We start from the raw sequence: 15,814 nt of genomic DNA on the forward strand, positions 1-15,814 counted from the left end.
TTAATTATATACATATAACAGATACTATGCCTAGGCCAATTCTTTTAGGGGTTAGATTTAAATTATAAAATTTTGAGAGAGTTAGAATGCAATTTTATTATTGTATTAATGTAAAATTTTATAATTTTTTGAAGGATTAGATTATGAAATTTTCATTCTAGAGAGGCTAGAATTGGATTTTAATTTTAAGGGGGAGCAATTTAACATTTCACCATTATATTAATCCTTTTGTTTTTTGTTTTTTTTTTATCTCTGCCACTCTGGACTACAATAATGGACCCATGCCACGAAGGTTGTTCATGGTGAGATATAGATGGATGCAAGTTTCAACTTAGACCCCTATTTTTGGGGTTAAATGATGGTGTTCATCCCTATATTATATTCAACTTGAAAAATTAATCCTTTTATTTTAATTTTACATAGTTTGGTCTTCCTATTATTATCAATGTTATGCCTTAATCAAATGTGTATATATGTATATTTAAAAAAATCCTAATTATGAGGTTGAGTTGGTATTTTTTTCCCCCTAAAATGACACATTAGTGGAAAACAAGTACTTGGGGCTCCATAATTTCACATTTTACATAAAGAATTTCAAATTTCAAGTTTTGAGATTTTTTTTTTTATAATCCACTTCAATCAACTAATAAGATTTTGCAACGGTGTTGATGGTTTGGACTAACGAATAACATTGGGTCAAATTATGTCAAATTAAAAATTAGGGATTAAATCCTAAATTGAGTATAGTTCAAGGATGAAAACCAAAATTCAACCTATTTTAAAACTTCCCCATTAGGTAGCCTACTCTAAAGCTGATTTAATTAAATTGCTGTGTGTACATGTTGACTGGATGAAGTGGCTTCTGTCTTCTTCTTTTTTTTTTTCTCAATTATTATTAATTTTACTGGTAAAACATGGGGATGGTCTTTGCCTAAAAGTTTGAAAACCCTAAAAGCACTTTAGTAATCGGAATAGACACGTAGATTGGATTAATTGGATCGAAAATTAGTTATAATATAGGTTTAGAGGAAGGAAAAGAACTTGTTAACTTATAAATTAATACAAACTGCGATAAAAACCGATTGAAAATATATTTTTTAAAATTTTTATGAAATTTTAATAATTTATTTAATTGAAACTAAATTGATGGTTTGATCGGAAATCAGTTCGATCGTCAATCCGATTTCAAAAACAATAAAAATTGTGTATTTATATTTCTCAAAAGAATCCGATAGAAATTTGATTAAGAAGAACACCAAAATTATTAGTATATTATTATCATATTTAAAGTCAATCAAAGATCTTCCAGAGATTTGAGTTGAACCCAACTAGCTGTAATAATTTTAAATTTGCTTGTCTAGGAAATGCTTGTCCATTTTTCTAATTATTACTTTAATTAATAGTTGAAATCAAGTGTTAGAAATATCTCATTTTTTAAATTCAAAATCAATTAAGTTTCAAATATGAATATTGAATACAAGATTTATTTTATTTTATTTAGTTTTTATATATTTAAAAGATTATCTGAGGTAAATTTGAGAGGACAAACAGAGGTTTTGGCTCTCAAAAAAAAATTAATTTAATACTATTATAATTATAAATAAATATATAGTAAAAATATATTTTGTCCTCTAAAAATGAAAAAAGAAATAATCTTTAATTCATTCAAAAATAATAAAATTATAATCTCTGGAAAATTTATAATTAAATTTGTTGAATTCGCCCCTCACCCAAATTTCAATTTATTTTTTGTTATGGTCATTAATCATGAATGATGCTTTGAAGTTGGTTAAACTTTGAAACAATTACAAAGAATTTCCCTTACAAACAAACACTTTCACCCATTTACGCAACATGTCTTTAACATATGGAGAAGACATGGCTAACTAATGTTCCATGTGGCACAATCCACAACTTAAAGGTAGATGATACGCTTTGGTCCCAATTGTATTCCGGCTCGATCGATTTGTCCATAACATAAAGTTAGCTCTTTAAGATTTTGTCATTTATAAGTATGGTTATCTGAATAGGATTGAGAAAGTTGGATTGATTGAACTAGGAATTAGTCAAGGTATCGATCCAAAAAAAAAAAAATTTCAAACTGATTGAGTCACGAATTAGTACAGATTAGTTGAATTGGCTTTTAATATTTTTTGATATTTTTCTTAGTGATTTTTTAATCGAACCTTTTAGACTGATCAGACTAATGAATCAATATTTTAACTAATTTAACCACAGATCCAATAGAAGACACAAACTAACCAAGTACTTGGAACAAAATTGGTTACAAAATGCAACAAAATCGTCAAATAGAAGGCAAAAACTAGCTTTAGACTGTTTGATTTTTCGTTTTTGGGGGAAGTCAACAACTAGCGGTAGTTGAACAAATAAAATCGCAAAGTAGTTTCAATGTCAAGTAAAGCTGTACCCATTATAACCATAACCAACCATGTTGTAAGAACAACATCTTCTGCTTTTATTTTTGCCACCATAAACTAATTAAGACCAGTCTATGGACCAGACAGCTGGTCTGGTTGGGATGTTAGACAAGATTTTTTTTTTAGTTTGGGACAGTCTAACACTGTTGGAACTCAAATTAAATAATTAAAAATTTTAAGTTAAATATGCAATTAGTCTCTATACTTTAATTTGATCAGTTTTAGTCTTTATACATTTCAATTTTAAGATTTCAGTCATCATCAAACGATAATTGTTAAATTCATTAAGTTCTGTTATTTCTAAAATCTAACATGGCAAACGTATTATTATATATATAATGTCATGTTAATTTGTTATTTCTACATATTACTCCCTAAAAAGCCGGTTAATGGATTAATGAATGTCATTTAGGTCAAGACTAAAATTTCAAAATACGAAAAGCATAAGGACTTAAAATGATTCAATTAAAGAATATAGATTAAATCTACAACTATATGCATAGTACATGACTAGTAATTGAATTTAACCAAATAAATTTAATTGCTACTATTTGGATTAGGGATAAAATTGAACGATTCAAAAAATATACCAACTAAAATTGATTAAATCAAAAGATAAAGACTAAATCTATAACTTTCATAAAATTTAGAGACTAAACCAAAGAAATAAACATTTGAACAACGTAAATTAAGTGTTAGTTAAACCTTCATTACCAAACACAAACTATAATGGATTTGATGTCAAAAATCATGTCTTTGGTTAAGAGAATATAATCTTAATCTTGTCTATAAATTATTGCATAAGTATTGGTTGTTTTTTGCACTCAAAAACTCTTCTCCATTTTGGCTTACTCCAATATCCCATCAACATTTCAACCTCAAAATTAGTTGGATAACCGAAACCAATGACATACTTTTCAACCGGCTTCCTGTAAGAAAACGACAAGTCATCAGCTTGCCATTGGATTTTTTTGGATAAGTTCTAAAAAAAAATCACTAGTAAATTGAAAAAAAAGGTTAATATAACTTTAAGCCCTTAAAGTTTGTAATTAGGTCCTTTTTGGTACCTATATTTTTTTTATCTACTTTCGGTACCTGAACTTGGCAACTAAGCTCATTTAGTCATTTTGGTCCATGGACTTGACAAATGGAAAAGTTTAATGATGTGGCATTGTGCCACACCTTCAAATTTTGATGGAATTCAAGTTTAATGACTAAAATGGATCTAGTTGTTAAGTTTATGTACCAAAATGAATAAAAAAAATATAGGTACAAAAGTGGACCTAATTGCGAAATTCATGAGCTAAAAGTTATATTAACAAATAAAAAATAATGAATGAATAACCATTTATCTCCATCTTTTGCTTCTTTATCTTTAATTTTAGTATAAGATAATAATGAATTAGGGTTTAAATTACTATTATAGAATTGTGTCGATTGGATTATAGGCGAAGTAACAAATGATTTATGCTCAAATATTGATACCAATTTCGAGTTTAATCCTAAAATAATCTCCATCCCTGGCCCCTTATTAAAAAAGAAAAAAAACTTAAGATTAAATACACTAGGGGTTCTTAAACTACGATCAAAATTTTAAATTAGTTTCCAAGCTTCAAAATATTGTAATTGAATCTTTAAAGTATTATCACATCAATCAGATCTTTTTGCTAATCCAACCATCAACTTGGATATTAAATGTTAGTTCGAATTTGATATAAAGTATATTTAAAATACATGAATCAAAATTTTTAAACACGCCTAACGTAATTGCATGGCAAGAGTTTGACATGTTAAATAAATTAAATAACCCTCCTAAATTTTAGGGTAAACTACAAATTTAGTCACTTATGTATTGTTTAAATTACATATTGGTCATCAAATTTTAAAAAATTACTAGATGATCACTAACGTTATCGATTTGTTACGTTATAGTCATTAAGCCATTACCTGTCGTTAATGGTGTGACGACAATCTAACATGACTATTAATAATATTATTATTATTATTTTTCCTTTCATTCCTTTTTTATTTTTTTCTCTCTTCTTATTCTTCCAACTCTAAAAGGCATCATCTTAATCTCCCTACTCCATGTTATATCAAACTTCCCCACCACCATTGTTTTATCTTGCATCAATTGAGGAGAACCGAGTTCTAATTGGTGAAAATTCAAAAGAGTCAAGTAGAATTAAAAAAGTCTTTTGCTTTCATCTATTATAATTTGCACCATCAAAGCGAAAAGAAAAGTTCAGTGTTATAATAAACGTCGATAATGGTGGTAGAACAATCGCAAAGCAAAAAAAAAGAAAAAAGAACACACAGATTTCACATGTAAACCCTTTCGGGAAAAAACCACGGGCAGAGGAGGAAAAATTCACCAATGTTGAAAAACGAATAATACAATAAGAGTTTCGACTACAGGGTTGAAAAACCCTTTTCTAATCAAAGTCAAATAGAAAAATAATAGTTCTATATGGATTCAACTTGTATTGTATGGTCCGTTCGGCCCGAGGCCGTAGCCCACCACAAATCCCCTTATTTTGCCTACAAGATACGGGTCACACAATCTCTAACATTCAGATTGTTGAAATCTTGGTTCATAAACAAATTAAAGAGAATGAACCAAGAAGAAGAAGAGATGAAATAGAGAAGTTAATAAAAAAACTAAGAGAAAATAAAAGTGAACTATGACTTCTCTTTTAACCATAAATGGCTAAAGGAATACACAAGCTTACAAAGACTATCTATAATAGTGAGAGACTCTTTGACCACTCATACCAAATTAAAGCAACTACAATCACTCAACTAACAAACCACTATTATAACAACTATTTAACCGCATGCTTAATCTCTTAACACACATAACCAGCTTAAACAAATTTCTAAGTGACCTAAAACTGTAAAACTTAAGCCTAAAGAATAACAATTGGTGACTAAAGAGACTTCCAAAACCTTCAACTCAAAAACACTCATATTCAAGGTAAAAAAAAAAAAACTTTATATCGAAGTTGTCCAAAATTTTTTGCTTGTGTAGTCTTCGCTAAAATAGTTATAACTTGAACTCTTAAACTTAAATTAAACGTTTCAAAGTGCATTCCGAAGCTAAGAGACAACTTTCAATACATAATAAGACAACTCAATTAAGAAATGCCCAAATCTCATAAAAAATATGTTGTGTTTGATGTTATTGACTTGAAAAGCAACAACTTTAGTGAATTTAATTTAATAAAATTTACCATCCTTGTTTGTATTAGTCTTGAAATCGAAAGAGTTTACCCCTCGGGTTCGCATCAAGAATAGGTTGAAGAAGACTTTGAGAAGAAGAGGAATGACAACTATTAGAAGGACAAGGAGGAGAATAAGAGAGAGAGAAGAGGAGAAGAAAAAGAAGGGGAAAAAGTTCACGTGAAAAGGAAGAAAAGGGAAAATAAATAAAAATTATTGTTTACGTCAATGCCAGATTACCCTCACATTGTTATCAGTAGGTAATGGCTCAGTGATCATCATGTAACAAATCAATGATATTAGTGACCATATAGTAATGTTTTAAATTTCAGTAACCAAAACGTAATTTAAACTATACATAAGTGACTAAAAATGTTGTTTATCCAAAATCTTACTAATACTTTTGTGGCATAATGTCAATTTTAGCCTTCACTGTTTACAACTTTCATCAATTTAGCCCTTATTCTTTTTTTTTTAGCTAAAATTGGCTCTCAACTTTTTAAAAAGAGTGGAATTTGACCATCAACCTTTCTAAAAGAGTTAAATTATTTTTTTAACAAAAATATTGACTAAAACATTAAATTTTTAAACATTACAACTCATGTGACAACCCACATTCAGTACATACTATTTTTTTTAAATCTTTATGAACTTTTCATAAATTTTTTAAAAATTTTGAATTATTTGTTGACATTACATATAAGACCAATAGTTTGAAATTAAGGATCAATTTAGAAATTTGACTATAGTTTGAAGGCACCTAATGAAATTAGCCCATTGTTATTAGGGTAATAGTAAACTCATCACGAGTCTTGAGCATTGAAAATATGACCCTTTAAACTCCCAAGATCAAATATTTTATATTATTTAACTTTGAATTAAGTCCTTTTTTTTTTGAAAAATTTTATATTGCAAGATGATGTGCATAGTCTTAAAACATGTTAAAATTATATAAAGAATGCATGATTGGTTTTACATTATACAAAATGGACTAAAATCATTGAACCCTATTTTTTTTTATATGCACCAAATGTGAATAGGTGAAAAATGATTATTTTAGTCCCTCCAAAAATAAAATATTAAATATAAGTATTTTTAAGCTTTTAGTTAAACGTAAAAATAAAATAAAAAATTGGCTCTTTTAGAAAACAAATAATTTAATTTAATTTTTTTAACACAATATTTTTAATTTTGACCCTTTAAATTTGTATTTTTTTTTGGCTTCACCGCTAATTATTTGTTCACTAAATTTATTGATAATTCCAGATATTATTAAATTAGAATTTTATTAAAAAAGTTTGGACCTTCCTCCACTCTCTCTTAATCTTTTTGATTTTATTTAGCCGTCCACATCTAGAATGAATAATAATATTTCATGTGAAAATGAAAGCAAAACAAATGTTAGACTCATTCGTCTTAAAAACATTAACACAATCAAAAGTTTGAGATTTGAAATTATATTCTATTTTATGCTCCCAAAACTTACTTTTCAATGCATGGAATTAAGACAAACCCATGAAAATGATTTTTATGATAAAAAAATTGGGTTTTTTTAAATAAATAATTGAAGGTTTTTTATTATAAAAATAAAAAATGAATAGTTGAATTTGGATAAGATGTTAAAATTTTTTATATTTAAATTTAAATAAAATTTTAAAATAATAAATAATTATTCGAATTATGAGTTATTTTATTAAACTCGAGTTGAATCATATAAATAATTTCTCTATCGAATCAATATTTTCATGCACACAAGAAGGCAGAGCTAAAGGTCAAGTAGGAGTCTTGGCCTTCCTTTCATTAAATGATATAATAATCTAATGGGAAATTTTATTTTTGCCCCCTCCAAAATATTAATCATTCAATTCATTTTAACATCGATATCTTTAGCAACCTTTAAATTTTCTTAATTTTACAACTTAACCCATAGGAAGATGAATGAAATTTGGTACACCATTCCACTCTTTGCTTTAAGGAAACAACTTGTCTTTGCTTTTCCATCGAAGAAAAAATAAAAAGCAACTTTGATTTTTTTTTTAATTTTAATTTTAATTTTAATTTCAATCAAGTCCACGTTAAAAGGACCCACACGATTCTTCACGAACAAAATGGTCCCCCCCAATGAATTGAGGATATTGGCAATGTTATTTTTTCTTTTCTTTTCTTATGAACAAAGGAAATTGGCAACCTAATGATTTGGAAGCTGGTCCAATTAGACTTGTTCACGGAATGGGTGATTTGTTCGGTTCTAAAATTTTGACTTGATATTATTCGAATTTAAATAGAAATATTTATAAATTAGGTTTATATATGATATTAGTATATTTTATGTTTGTCTAGGTCTTATTAGATCTAAAATATAAACATTAAAATTTGCTCAAGTCTACTCATATTTATAGATGATTAGTTTAAGCTCATCTTGGACCCAACTGTATTATTTAAAAAATAACATATTATCTTTAATTTAATATTTGTATATATTTTTATTAAAAATTTACACATAAACAACTTAATATATATTTTTTAATGTTTTACATTATAGTATTATATATAATCATATATTTAATTTTATATTATATAAATTAAATAATATATAAATATAAAATAAATCACATATTATAAAAGTAGAAATAGGACCGGGTCGGGCAAGGCTCAAACTTGAAAGTTGGAGCTTGAGTCTTGTTCATATTTTTAAACAAGCTTAAATTTTTTTTTGCTCAAATCCATTTTTTCGAATCCTATATTTTTATTCGAACTCTCTTATATTTTAAGTGAGTTTTTAGGCTCGAGCTAGTAACCTAACCTTAAACAATTCTAAATTTAATTAAAAATAAATAAATTGAAATTGGAGTAAACACCGATACATGAAATCAACACCTCCATATCAAATTGGGTGAGCTAACCAAAAACTTTAACAATGATTACTATCCATAAAAGGCTGCCTAAGCGTTGGATCATTCACATATCAAGAACGTTATCACATATGATTAAAACAGATAAGAAACAGGGTCCCACAAACATGATGACGTGTCCAATTTTCATCCTTTAAGTCATTATATAACGATTAACCACGTAATTAGCCATCTTTGAGTCTCGGCCGCTTGATTCGGATAAAACGTATGGGGTTTAATCTTCGGAGGGACCCAAACAGGTCCAACCCGACCCGTTTTATGGGATATATGCGGACCCCATTTTTCCTAATTTTGCACGTAAGATATCACTTAAAATTATATTTAAAAGTGGGACCCTATTAATTTTGGTTAAATTAGTCATATATGTAAAAAAAAAAATTTAATTGACTAAATAGATCGATTTTTTGAAAATATAGAAAAATACGTCATTTTTAGAGAAAGAGTATGAAAATCCGTCCAGTTGGGTGAGCTTTCTACTAACATGTCAAGAAAAGCGCGTTCAGCTAAAGGTGTTTTTTGAAAATTTCAAAAAAAATGCATTCAACTGGGCATGCTTTCCCTGCCAACTGTGCAAAAAGCTCACCCAATTGGATGCGCCTTCACACTTTCTCTCAAAAAATGACCTATTTCTTTAAATTATCAAAAAAAACCAACCTATCTAACCAAATAACTTTTTTTTCTACATATACAATTAATTTAATTAGCTTTTAAAAAGTATGGGCATGAATGGAAATGGATATTTCTTTTATATTTACATGTAAAAAAATTAATACCTAAAAGCCTACAAGTCTATAACATATAAAATATTAATGGCTAATTTTCCTTTTATTCCTATCCTTTATGTTTTGTTAAGTATGATTTTTTTATAGTTTCGTTGTGTATTTATAACAAAGAACCGTACCAATACAAAGTGAGGCGAATTTAGAATTTTTATTAAGAATAAAATTGAATTATAAAAAATTGAAATGTTAAAATATAAATTTATCATGTATTAATTTATAATTTTATTGGTTTTAAAAAGACAGTAAAATTTTTATTTAAAGGGTCATAGTACAATTTCATCAAATATCGATTTATAATTTAATCTTTTATTAAGGGCTTGAATAACAATTTTTTTATGCAAGCCCCTTGCATGCCCCTTTGAATTCACCTCTGTACAAAACAAAACAGATGAATAACCAAATCGAACCTACATATGACATATACACATGGTAAGACAGAGATCCACACATCACAATAATACATATGGGTAAGCAATGGGCATAGCTCCTTTGATTAATGGAATAATTTTAGTTTTAGCTTCACTTAATAATTAATTGTTCAATTTAAGTTTTTTTAGCTTTTTCGATTAATAAGAAATTTTATTTTTGACCCTTTAAAATATTAATAATTCAATTTACGCTTTTTTAATAAAAAATTAAATTTTAAATTTTTATAATTTTTTCTCGATGCCTCTAAAAATATTCTCGACTTTGCCCTAGACTAAAGAGAGAACTAAATAATGAAATAAGGCAAACGTAAATATTTAAAGTTTCAACCAAAATATACTCCTATTTAAAGAACTAAAACGTGACATAACACTTTAACTAAACTTGCACACACATATATATATATATATATATTTCTTAAGTCGATTGAATATTAGCTCGATTAGTATGAATATTATTGTCAATACATAACGATGTGGGTTTGAGTGTGTTAAAGCATATTATCCTCCTAATTATGGGTTGAGGAGGGGCTATGAATAATTCCAGGTATTGTGTAAAAGAAAATAGATATGATCAGAACCTATACTTAGATTGTTCAAATATATATATATACTCTTTAAGGTTTAGGTATCAATTTTTAATCTTGAATTTCCTTATTTCAGTTCAAATCAAATTAAATAAATTTTAAAATATTTTATTTAAATCTAATTATAAAAACTGTTTTTAAACATTAAAACAAGACAATTGAGCAAGTATAAGGTCGGAAAATTTTTTAGAATCAATTCACAATTCAATTCTACTCAACATATAAACATTTTAGATAAAAATATTCATTTTTATCTTTTTCTTAAAAAAATAATAATTTAATTTAATTCCTTTTAACCCAAATTTTAATTTTAACATTCAAAATTTTATAATTTTGTCTTTACCCAAACATAAAATTCTAAGCTTCACCAATGGTTTTCTTCTTTACTTTCTTTTAATAAAATACTATTATTAATAGGAATTATGAACAATAAGAATGTAAAAATATAATACACAATATAAACGATAAATAACACAGTATAAAATGATGCACAAATGCCATTTGCAGAATAATCCCAAAAGAAGAGGAATACAAAATGGTAGTACGCAACACTGAAAGAATTTAAAGATAAATTAGAGATGCACCACTTTAATCAAACTGCTTAAAAGTGTATCCTCACCTTCCATCATCAGACCAACCTAATAACAAACTCCGATCAATCAAGAAACTATTGCTAAAAAGCCAAAAAACACCCATCACATCAGTAATACGTAAACATTGATAATATAATAAATTCGATTCAATTTAGTGAATTATTATTTAATCATTAAAACAATATTATTTTATTTTTAATAAAATAGTATAAATAAAGATATAAAAATATTATATTTATAAATTTAAAATTTTAAAAATGAAAGTTTCAACCAATTGAGTCAAAAGGACAATAAATTTTTGATATCCAAACCTACTTCATGTCTTGTAATTTGACAAGGTTGCATGAACCACTTTTTAGACTTATGTCCTAACGACTTACGAAACTAATTTAATTCACACATTAAATGGGCTGCTATTAGTTGGTAAAATTAGAAAATTAAAAAAAAAAGAACTTTCTTTAAAAAAAACATGTTTTATATGTTAAAATGATTCTTGAGTTTACAAAAAGAAAATTTAAATTAAAAAAAAAAGCCAAATTTCACTATTAGTCCATATATCATGTGTAAATTATGGATTTAATCTATATATTTTATTTTTAAAATTTAAAATCAGTCATTTTTAGTCATTGTACATTTTAAAATTTAAATTTTAATAATGATTCAAACAATAACTGTTAAATATGTTTGGTTAAATTTTGTTATTTATCTCATGTTATGCTACAGTCAGATTTAGTCTATATTTGGGGGCGTAGCTAAGGGCATGCACGTAAATATGCCTTTTAGTCACTTTGAAGTTTATGAAATTATAAATTTGTATAACTGTAAAATTACACTTTGGCCATCACAAAAGATTTAGTATTCATCTCTGCCCCCCAAAGTAATTTTCCGACTTCATTCCTATCCATGTTCTTCAAATTGACCATTCTCAATCCCTATACTTTACACGAATTTTGATATGTCAATCGCTATGCAAACGATAGCCATTAAATTCATTAATTGACTTTTTTGCGAGTAATGCCAGAAAACAGCAAGCAAACATGGTATTACACATGTGATAATGTGTTTGCTGCATAAGATTTTGAAAATAATAAAAAGAAAAAATTAACAACCACCGTTTAGTCAAAAATTAAAATTTCAAAAATCGAAAAATATAATAATTAAAAAAAACAAAATTAGAAGGACTAATAGCATAATATAATTAATTAGAAGTTGATAAGGATTGGATAGCTAGATAAGAACATTTATATCTTTAATTTTTCAATTAAAAAAATAAAGAAGCCCATATTTTAAAAATGGTTCAAAAACTATCTACATGATTTAAATGAATCAAATAGTGGATTTTGTCAAAAGATAAAGGTAAGCGATAAGTTTTTGAAGGGAATCACTTTTACCAATCACAAAATTAGGCAAAGTATCTAAGCATAGTTTAAAGTAACCCATCTTTAATTAATAACTTCAATTTTTATTTTATTTTATATAAAAAAAGTAGGTTCTTTTTCCATTGATAAGTTATGTATCAAGTGTAAAACTATTCATAGATCGGGTGGTCTAATTGGTTCATTATGTCGGTAATTTTTTAGTTGAGTTTGGGTGAAATATTTTTCATCTCGGATCAAAATAAATTCAAACTAAATAATTGCAAATTTTTTAAAAAATTTAATTATAAACATTATATATTATTAAATTTTAATTTTTTTTATAGTGGGTCACAAAAGAAAATTTCCCAAATCAACTTCCTTGCACGATGATTAATATAAAAAAAATTAAATTCTCGAAATGATTGGATTTAATTATTCGACATCTAATAATTTCTTTTAAATAAATTTAAATTAATATTCTTCACTCTATCGTAGTCATCATCATGAGTATGTTTGTGTGGATAAAATTTATGTATACTATAATTTAAAAATTTAATTGAATCAATATCACTCATTAATCGAGTTTTAATTCAATTATAAAATTATCAAAAATTATTATTTTTAAAAGGCAACAAATATTATTTTGAGTATATTTTTTTATTTTTCTATATATTATATAAAATTTAAAATCATACATACGTATAATATAAAATTACATATTAACTCCTAAAAATAATAACTTTTTTGTTTTAATTTTTATAAAATATACAATTTAATTCCAACATTAGCCCTTAAAAGCGAAGCAAAGAAATCAATTGTTGATCACCTATTTATTTATTTATGCATCCACCATAACAACTGTATATTGATTTTTTTTTATTTCTAATTAAAGGGAAAAAAATAAGATGTTCGATTAATGAAGCACCAATTATAAACGTAAACCCATTATTAATTATTTAAATAAACAATGATTTTTTATTCTCTACTGTCTTCATTTCCAAGCATGATACAGCTGTTTTATATTTTAATGATCTCATCCCAATTCCACTATCTTTATATAAATATGGTTGGTGTTAGATCTAAGTTTACCGTTTTCAGAAATCGGGTCGGATCAGTTGGGGCAAGGTATTAGTTCGAAAAAAGGGGTTGAATCAGATTAAACAAATCGGTTAAACTGATTTTCTTTATTTATTATTATTATTTATTTGAAATTTTTAATACTTTATTTGTTCGAATCGAAAAAATTGAGAACCAGTGGCTTGACCAATTCAACTACAGGTATAGTTCTGAAAAAACCTTGCCTAAGTTAGATTTTAATGCGGACTAAGTTAATAGAAGGATTTGATTGATTCGATAGTAATACTTCAATAACTAAATTAAAACGTTCTGAAATTTGAGGACCAATTTTAAACCATTATTTAGGATGTATAGTGCAATTAGCCCTTTTATCCAATTTGATATGGGGTCAAAGAAAATCAAGGAGCTATACGTCATTTGGAGAAAAACATTTAGGGATGCGGCAGCTTGACTTTATTTAAAGTAGTAGTTAGTCCTAATCCTACAATCTTTGTAATGGTAAAAATAAAAATAATATTTTATTCATTTACGTGGAATTATATTTTCAATACCAAATTAGTTTAATTATTTCTAGAGTTATATTTCTCTTTTTAGTTCATATGTCTCATTCATCCATTTAAAAGGAATCATTGCTTCTTGTTGTGTAATATACCTAATTAAAAAATATTTTAAGTGATAATAACAAAAAAATAATTATAAAATATATAAAAATAAATTAAAAGAAGAAAAAAAAAGAACAAGAACCTTGTCACAAGATGATCCTCGACATTTCATTTACATAAAAACAATAGGTTTTAATAGTTGTTGTTTTATATATTTTTATGAAAATAAAAATGCAATTTCACATTTGTATTAATTTATATTTTTATGGTTTTTAAAAGGATTAAATAAAAATTTTAGTATTTTTAGAGGGCGAACTATAATTTTATTATATAATAATTTAAGATATTATGAATTTTGAGGTTTAAAGTAGCAATCTTCCATTTTAAAGGGTGAGAGGGTTGGGGTCCTGCTTGCCCTTCCCTTCGCCCTGTCTATTCTGTACTTAAAAAATAATTTATTGAATTGATGTTAGGTATTAACTCAATTGAAAAATATTTAAAAAAATATTTGTTTACAAAATAAATTATAATATTATGAGATTATTTCTTTTATTTTATATTTTTAATATATAACTAATAAAAAGCCACACATATTATTATTTTTAAAACTTCAATTTTACCGTCCAAATTTTCATTTTCATATAAGTTTTTCAACTCATATTTAGGGTATAGTTCATCGTATAATTTCTAAATTTGATTGAATTTTCTTTTGAAGTTACCAACGTAGTTATGTGTATAATCATAGTTACAAATATAAGATATGGATAAATATAGAATAGTTTTACATCATTTCGTATATTTTTATATAAAAATTTTCACTCATAGTTAGGGTAAGGTAAGAGTTTAATTCATCACATAATTTCTAAATTTTATTGATTTGTTTTGAAGTCACGAATATAGTTATATGTTTAATCATAGTTACAAATATATATGGGTAAAGATCCAACTGTCATATTTCACATTCCATTCATATAAATCATGCATATCAAATTTGATGTATATTAATATTTTTTAATTATTTATTTTATGAAAAAAAAACATTCAATTGTTCAATAAATATTAATATATATATATAGTACTTTAGATCGGTTAAAAAATTTACATGCATGACATGGACAATTATATCGATAAATTTAATGATTAAATCGTTAAAATATTAATCGTACAAAGTGACATAAAAGGCATATTACACTCTCAAGGGAGAATATAAATTTAAACATCGGAAATAATATTATTGATAAGAGTAGCCATGAATTCCACACATAATCGTAAAAATATATAAAAAAATGAATTAAATCGATACTCGAAATACATACTAATTGAGTTAAAACTATTAAAAAGAAGTGTTTATTTCCTTATAAACGACTTAACAATAATCATAAAACTGTAGATAAATATAGAATTCTAGGTAAAAGAAAATGAATTAAAAATTGAGAGGTGGACAAAACAGGACAATATCTATTGATTGAAGAAAAGAGAAAAAAAAAAGCATCCAGTTGCTCTTTTAAGCAAAACAATTGATACCCTTTACTCAAATAAATAAAAAGAACAAAAAATAATAGTTTATGAATGGAATATACACACGTATATATATGGATAAATGAAGAAAAAATATTTAAATAAATAAAGTATACTTCTTTATTGGTACTGGTAGAATCTTTCTTCAAGTCACAACAATTTCAAAAGATACTACAACAAAGCATTATTGTTTGCCCCTATTTTCACACGTACAAAGGTTAGGCACAAACTCGATCCAATCTAATTTGATCGTAAAAATTTCAATCACGAGAAGTTGAATTTAAGTGACTTAAATTCGGA

Source organism: Gossypium hirsutum, chromosome D07 (genome assembly GCF_007990345.1).
Source record: "Gossypium hirsutum isolate 1008001.06 chromosome D07, Gossypium_hirsutum_v2.1, whole genome shotgun sequence".
NCBI classification, from domain to species: Eukaryota; Viridiplantae; Streptophyta; class Magnoliopsida; order Malvales; family Malvaceae; genus Gossypium; species Gossypium hirsutum.